The following is an 8,218-nucleotide window of genomic DNA, read 5'->3' on the forward strand; positions in this document are numbered from 1 at the left end:
AAATATAGTACCTGGGACTCAGATACTAATGCTAACCAGTGTCAGTTTCTGTAACTCCTATAATTTAAGAACAGTATCCCCAACTTCCACCTGGAAGCCTTTTATAGGAAAAGACTGGCAGTCTCGACAACACAAAAATGCAAACCATTAGTATAGTAAAAGATACAAAACAAAGTTAACAGGCAAATAGACTGAAAATATCTGCCACATATCCAACAGTAAATGGATTAATATCTCTACACAAAGAACTCCTACCAATCAATAAGGAAAAGGTGAAACTCAATAGGGAATGGACAAATTATAAAAACTGTTTCCCCCTGCTTCATTTTTCAACTCTGAAAATGCTGCTCACAGGTTCTTCACAGCATGGTTTCCTAGGACTGGTCTTCCACACATAAAAGTTGTCATCAACTCACTCTCTGAATTACCCCCACAGACCTGATTTTTACCTGAGTAAAAATTAACCTCATTTTTTCTGGCAAAGGACTTGTAGTTAGAGTATATAGGTACAATTCCATGATGAAAAGACAACCTAATTTTTAAAATGGGCAGAGGATATGAATAGACATTTCTCCAAAGATATACAAATGGCCGATATCACATGAGATGCTCAACATCATTAGCCATCAGAGAAATGAAAATCAAAACAATGAGATACAGTTTACAGCTACTAGGATGGCTAGAATAAAAAAAAAAAAAACAATAATGACAAGTGTTGGCAAGGATATGAAGAAATCAGAACTTTCATATACTGCTGATGGGAACTGCAGCTGCTTTAGAAAACAGTTTGGCCGTTCCTCAAAATGTGAAACATAGAGTTACCATATGGCCCAGCAATTCTAATCTTAAGTATATACCCAAGAGAAATGAAAACATGATGTTCGCACGAAAACTTGTACATGAATTTTCACACCCCCATTATTCATAACAGCTCAAACTCAAATGTCTACCATTGGCCAATGGATAAACAAATGATGGTATATTCATATAGTCAGATACTATCTAGCAATAAAAAGGAATGAAGTACCGAAACAAGCTACAATATGGATGAACATGAACATTTGGTGAAAGACAACAACCAAAAAAGACCACATATTGCAGAATATCATTTTATGAACTACCCAGAATAGGCATATATATAGGCAGTAGATGTAGTTGCATAGGGCTAGGAGTGGGTGGGGTAGGAGTAAAAATCCAAACACTCCTAACAGGTACAGAACTTCTTTTGGGGGTGATGAAAATACTTTAAAATTGATTGCAGTGATGGTTGCACCATTTTGCTAATGTACTAAAAATCAATGTATATTTTAAATGGGTAAATGGTATGTGAACTATATCTCAATCAAACTGTTACTTTTTTAAAGGATTGTTTTTTTCTATTATATCCCTAGCTCCTAAAACAGTGCCTAGAAATATCAGGAATTCGAAAAAATTCTGATGGAATGGAAAAATAAATTTCAAAAGGCAGATAAACCATTATAAAACTTTCATACCCAAAGTGATGAAATTACTGCATGTTGGCATCGCTGGAGCAATGCATATGTGCGGGCATGTTTTCCGTGAAAGGAGATGAGACTGAAAAACTCAGCATGAGCAAGACCTTGAAAACAGTCTGGAAGCCAGGCTAAGGAATTTATATTATCCTGAATCAATGGGCAGGGAAATAAGATTTTGAGGATGGTAATAACATAATCAGATTTGGGTTTTATACATGCAAAGTTTAAGTAGAGAGTCATTACTTCTATCCAAAGGTGAAATTGAGCAATAAAATGCCTTACAAGAAGAGCAATACCCCACAGGTAAGAATGAGTAAGAGTTGGGTGTAGATTCAAGAAGCAAGTATCAAAATATAAGAATCTGGGGCGCCTGGGTGGCTCAGTCGGTTAAGCACCCGACTTGGCTCAGGTCCTGATTTCACCAGTTCCAATCGCGAGTGGGGCTCTGTTCTGACAGCTCTGAGCCTGGAGCCTGCCTGTCTCGCTTCCCCTACCACCACCCCCCTCCCCACGCTTGTGTGTGTGTGTGTGTGTGTGTGTGTGTGTGTGTGTGTGTGTGTTCTCACGTGCTCTCTCTGTCAAAAATAAATAAAAACATTTTTAAAAAATTTTAATATGTAAGAATCTTTAAAAAAAAATTGTTTTCATATTTGTTCACTTCTGAGACAGAGAGAGACACAGCATGAGTAGGTGAAGGGCAGAGAGAGAGGGAGACACAAGAATCCAAAGCAGGCTCCAGGCTCAGAGCTGTCAGCACAGAGCTCAACGTAGGGCTGCAACTTACTAACGGTGAGATCAGGACCTGAGTCAGACCTTAACTGACTAAACAACTCAGAAGCGCCTCAACACCTAATCTTTATGGATTTTTATTATTACACACAACGCACCCCCTCATACACAAACACACAGACTGACATCCATACACACACATTAATTCCGGCCCCTGCACTAAAATCACTCCCATAGTCAAAACCCTGTATGGACCTCAAGTGTGATAGGGACAAAATTCACTATGACCACTATCAGAAAATTATTTAAAACAATCATCTAGGCAGGGTCTTCCTCAGTATTGTAATTTAGGACCACCAACTAAGTGCCCTGTTCTACCTCTTTGAAAGGACTCCAACTCATCACAAATGTGGTCTCAGGGACTGCAAAGCAAGGCCACTGTCAGCTCCTCATGGCCTCATAACCACAGGGTGAGGAAGCATCTCAAGGCGCTGAGCCCACCAAGGGTCCCCATGCACCAACCAAAAGCAGAAGGGAGGTCGCGACCCAGAGACCGCGCAAGCCGCTGGGAGGTGATACCTAAGGGCATTCCCCTTGCCGAACCCACGTGGCACACAAACGCAGCAGCCCAGACTGCGGGGACAAACGTTTCCGGGGATAAAAGAGACCGGGACGCTGGGGCCCGCAGAGCATCTAACCTGTCAGAGATATAAACACAATTCAGCCAAAAGCGTGTGCTTTCCTCCCGGAAGTGGGAGAGTGGGTGGGACTAGCCCGCAGGCCCGCAAGCCCCTCAGAGAGCAGTTGAGACTTCCAGTGCGTCATCCTCCAGGGGCTAGAGCGCCGAGGTGCGCCAGCCGCTCCAGCGCTGCGGCTCTGTGTTAGGGCGTCCAAGTTGGCGCTCCAGCCTGAGAATGGTAGATTGTGGCTTCATCATCGGTCCCCGCACGGGGAAGGGAGTCGTCTCTTCAGATCCCCTCTTTTTGTTTTGTGTCCCCAGCATACTCAGTCCAGCAGCGCTGGGCGAGGAAATTTAAACCCCTGGCTTCTATTGCTCCTCATAGGATCTGGAGCTTTAGTTGACGTCCAAGTGATGATGTTTTGGGGTGATGGTGGGGCTCGGAGCTGACAGCCAAGAAAGAATTCTCGAAGACGTCTTTGGTGCAAAAAGGTGATTTTATTAAAGTACGGGACAGGACCTGTGGGCAGAAAGAGCTGCGCTGGGGTTGTGCAGAGCAACTGGTTATATACAATGGAATTAGGGGAGGTTAAGATACAAGGGAGGCCTCCAGAGGGACTTTCCCATGCTAAAGATGACTCCTAAGATATGAGGCCTTGCTATTATCAAGCTAAGATTGTTTTTCCTCTAGTAAGGCGTTAACATTAGGACGGTAGGGGGTTCCTGGAAAAAAGTTGTACTCTGTGTTTGTCTCAAGTATTTGTCAGTGGGCTGTAGGTTTTAAGGAAATTTAATTTTACCTGCCATTTCCTTCTTGTCTTTCTTCCCCACATCACTGCCGAGGGGAGAGTGATACTAGGAACTTCGGGAAACTGAGTCTATGGGTTTCTGAAGATTAGGCTATTGATAAGATTGCCTTTTTCTTGTAATTTACTAAGATATTTGTAAACTGATGGAGACTCTTGTCCTGTATGACTATGAACTCTATTATTTAACCATTTGTTTTCTTTCCTTTGTTCTTGGGCAGCCAGGAGTGCCTGAGGAATGTCACACATATCCTGGTGGGGGGCGGGGTGGGGGGAACAGTAGCTTGTACTTTGCCTTCAATTTACTTTATTCTCCCTCATTACAAAGATGTGGTTTCAGGCCATCTGAATCCCATTCTGGCTCTGAAGTCCATCTTGCCCCATGTAGCTGAGAAATTTGGCAACACTAAATTTTCTTTTATTCACCAAATATTTATTAAGCCTACTATGCTCCAGGGAATGCAGGGGTAAGAAAAAGCTTTAAACTCCGTGAGTTAAGTAGTAAAATGGGTAGTAACAGAATTTACCTCATAGATTTGTAAAGAGGATGTAAATCACTTAGTGTCTGGCACTTTGTAAATGAGCCATAACTGTTAACTATCCTTATTTTCATTTTGATTTTTTCACTGCTGTCATCACCCCTATTACCATCCTTTACTTTTTTAATGTCAAATGTGAAGTCCAAGAAGTAGAGTCTCTCTATTGGTCAGTCCCCTAAATTTGATGTGTTCCATAACCAGACTAATCAAGTTTAATCTAAGGTGGTAATCTTCAAACTCTTAATCAAACATCCCTATTAGAAATCAAATAAGAGGGGTGCCTGGATGGCTCAGTAGTTCGAGCCCCACGTCGGGCTCTGTGCTGACAGCCCAGAGCCTGAAGCCTGCTTCAGATTCTGTGTCTCCCTCTCACTCTGCCCTTCTCCTGTTCATGCTCTGTCTCTCTTTCTCAAAAATAAATAAACATTAAACAAATTAAAAAAAAAATCAAATAAGGGGCGCCTGGGTGGCTAGGTCATTTAAGCATTGGACTTCGGCTCAGGTCATGATCTCATGGTTCCTGAGTTCGAGTCCTGTATTGGTCTCCACAATGACCGTGGGGAACTGGTTTGGGATTCTCTCTCTCTCCCTCTCTCTGCCCCTCCCCAACTTGCATGCACACTCTCTCCCTCTAGCTCTCTCTTTCAAAATAAATCAATAAACTTTAAAAAATCAAATTAAATTATATACGTGTACTATGTATGGTATTGATATATATTGTGCACACAATAAAACTTTCACAAGGGGCACTTGGGTGGCTCAGTTGGTTAAGTGACCAACCCTTGATTTCCACTCAGGTCAAGATTTCATAGTTCTCGAGTTCAATCCCTGCATCAGGCTGTGTGCTGAGAGTGCAGAGCCTGCTTGGGATTCTCTCTCTCTCTATCTCTCTCTCCCCCCACCCATGCCTCCCCTACTCTTGCTCTCTCGAAATAAATAAACTTAAAAAAAACTTTCACAAAAAGTAGAGTTTTTAAAAACTGAGATAAAATTTTAATCAAAGTTCTATTATTTTCTTCCCATGCAACAAATGGGTTGTGGTACATAAGTTCCATCACTTTGGAGTCTCCTGGCTAAAGAGCACATTATCAAAGTGGCCTGTCTTTAAATTAGGAATCTCCAGAATAGCTGTTTAGGAAGAATTTAATCAAATTTTGAGGTGCTTGAACTTATAAGAACTATTTGAGTACAACAGAGAAAATAAAATGGGCATCCATTGCATAATCATCATCAATCTGACACTAACTATTGACTTCTTAAATTTCCAAAGAAAGATTGAGATCGCAGTGCCTTACATGAAGTTTGATATTTCACAGAATAAATCAAATAACAAAAACCTTATGAGGTTTTGTGTATGTGTATTTCATAAATATTCATGAAAATGAACTCTGGATCAATTAGTTCTGCATGTTTACTTTCCAAATAGGAAAGCATAAAATATACTTTCTTTGACCATTTGCTTGAAAACTCGGAATTTACATTTCTATCACTGGACTTACATCTGCTAACGTTTTAACCTAAATTTAATATGGAGTTCAAAATACAGTGAATAATGTTGGTATGTGTCCAACAGATACTTATTCCTCTCTTACTCCTTTGTAACAAAACTCATATTTTGTTCAGATGGCTATCCTATTCCCAGCATTAAAAAATAATACTAATTAAATTTAAAACAATAACCACACTGAATTCTTCTAAGAATGTTATTGGTCAAAGGATGAGCAAGTGACACAAGTTGGTTCAATCAGACTGAAGGGAAAATACTTCCATTTCTTGCTTAGGGCAGTTTCTAACACATTGTCCTCTTGATGTGGAAACATCTAGCCCATGCTGCCATCTTGCCAACCACAAGAGAATAAAGCTGATGCTGAGGACAACTGAATGAAGTGATAGAAATGTCATTCCAAAGCTGGAACTCACCCTCTTTCTGAAGTTCTTGTAGGGTTATCTAATACGTTTCCCTATTTTCTGATAGAGGTGGTATGAAGATTAAATGAGTTTAGATAGCACTGGTAATGTTGTAAGTGTTCAAAAATATTAGTTATCATTATTGTCCAGTCAGTTTGAGACAGAGTTTCTAATTCTTATAGCCAAAATTATCCAATCTGATACTCTCTGTTTCCTATATGTTTAAGAAAAGTATCTGTTTTGCTACCTCTTACCTTATAAGGAACCAGGACAGGGATAGGAGGTGGAGAGATGAGAGGGGTTGACTATAGTGCTGTCAATGTGGGGCACTATTAAGTGGTGAAATGTCTATTTTGAGAAATGCACTCAATAGTGACAGGAGCTAATCCAGCATATCCAGTCTATCTTTCAGCAGCAGCCCAGAAGTATCAAATCTGGATGGTTACTACATATGGTAGTTGTTCATATATATGTAAATATCATTTTCAGCATATTAATGTTCTACTACCTTACTAAGTTGTCTTATTGTTTGGAGTTGACTCTTTTAGATTTTCTATGATTACAGTATCATTGAGATAGAGTTTTACCTAATCCTTTCCAAGTTTTATACCTCTAATTTCACATATCTAATTGTATTGGCTAGTTATTTCCAATAAAAATATTTAATAATAGTGAAGACAGTGGGATTCTTTGTCTTATTCCTACCTTTAATGGGATACCTCTAGTTTTCCCATTAAGTATGCTGCTGGTTTGGGAGACTGAGGTAAATCTTTTATCTTTTATCATGTTAAGGAAGTATCCAGCTATTAAGAGAATAGGGAAAATTTTGACACAGGGGCCTTGAGAAAACAGAATTAAGCATGCCACTACATCTTGTCATAAAAGTAATTGTAAACAGACAATATTTACGTCAAAGACACTAACAAAATTAACGTTAGCTGGGTTGGAATGAATGTCCTTTCTTACTTATCTTGTATACTATCATCATGAGATTGAATGATGACTAGTTTGTTTACAAGAAATTCCACCATGATATCCTGTTTTTTAACCCTGGGAAAGTTCTTTGTTCTTACAGAATGTCACCTTTAATGCAAAGTCTATGCTTGTTCTACACATTTGTTATGGGAATTACATGCTTTACTATAGTCTGGTTATAAAGTTGCATCTGTTCAAATATGCTGTAGAAAATAGGAACAATTTGTAATGATAAAGAGATTAGGTTGTCAAGAGATCTAACAATCCTAAATTTGTATGCAACTTACAGCAGAGGTTTGATATATGTGAAACAAAAAGTGAAAGGAGACTTAGAAAAATCAACAATTATAGTGAGTGATTTTAACCTTCATCTCTCAGCAATTAATAGAACAACTAGGCAAAAACAACAGTGAGTGTATAGAAGACTTGAAAACATTATCAACCAACTTGACCTATTAATATTTATGGATTACTTTGTAAAAAGCAAAATGTATCTTTATTATGCTGGTTCATAAATCTCAATAAATTTAAACAGATTAAAATTACTTAATATGTCATCTAGCTGTAATATAATTATATAACAATTAAATTAGAATAATATAATCAAATCATATTTATATTACAGAATATAATTAAATTAGAAATCAGTAACAGAAAGGTATCTGGGGAAACTCCCAATATTTTGAAATTAAACAACATTTTTAAATGTTTATTTATTTATTTTGAGAGAGAGAGAACATGAGCAGGGAAAGGGCAGAGAGAGAGAGAGAGGCAGAGAGACAAAATCCCAAGCAGGCTCCATGCTGTCAGCACAGAGCCCAACATGGGGTTCAAACTCACAAACCCTGAGATTATGATCTGAGCTGAAATCAAGAGTCTGATGCTTAACTGGCTAAGCCACCTAGACGCCCCCAACATATTTTTAAATAGCCCATGGGTCAAAGAAGAAATCACAAGGAAACTGAAAAATATGTTGAACTGAATAAAAATAAAAACATATCAAAATGTGTAGAACACAGTGAAAGTGGTGCTTAGAGGGAAAAATCATAGCTCTATATGTTTCATTAGAAAAAAGGAAAATCTAAA

Source organism: Puma concolor, chromosome A2, assembly GCF_028749965.1.
Source record: "Puma concolor isolate L17-30 chromosome A2, mPumCon1.1.hap2, whole genome shotgun sequence".
Classification (NCBI taxonomy): Eukaryota; Metazoa; Chordata; class Mammalia; order Carnivora; family Felidae; genus Puma; species Puma concolor.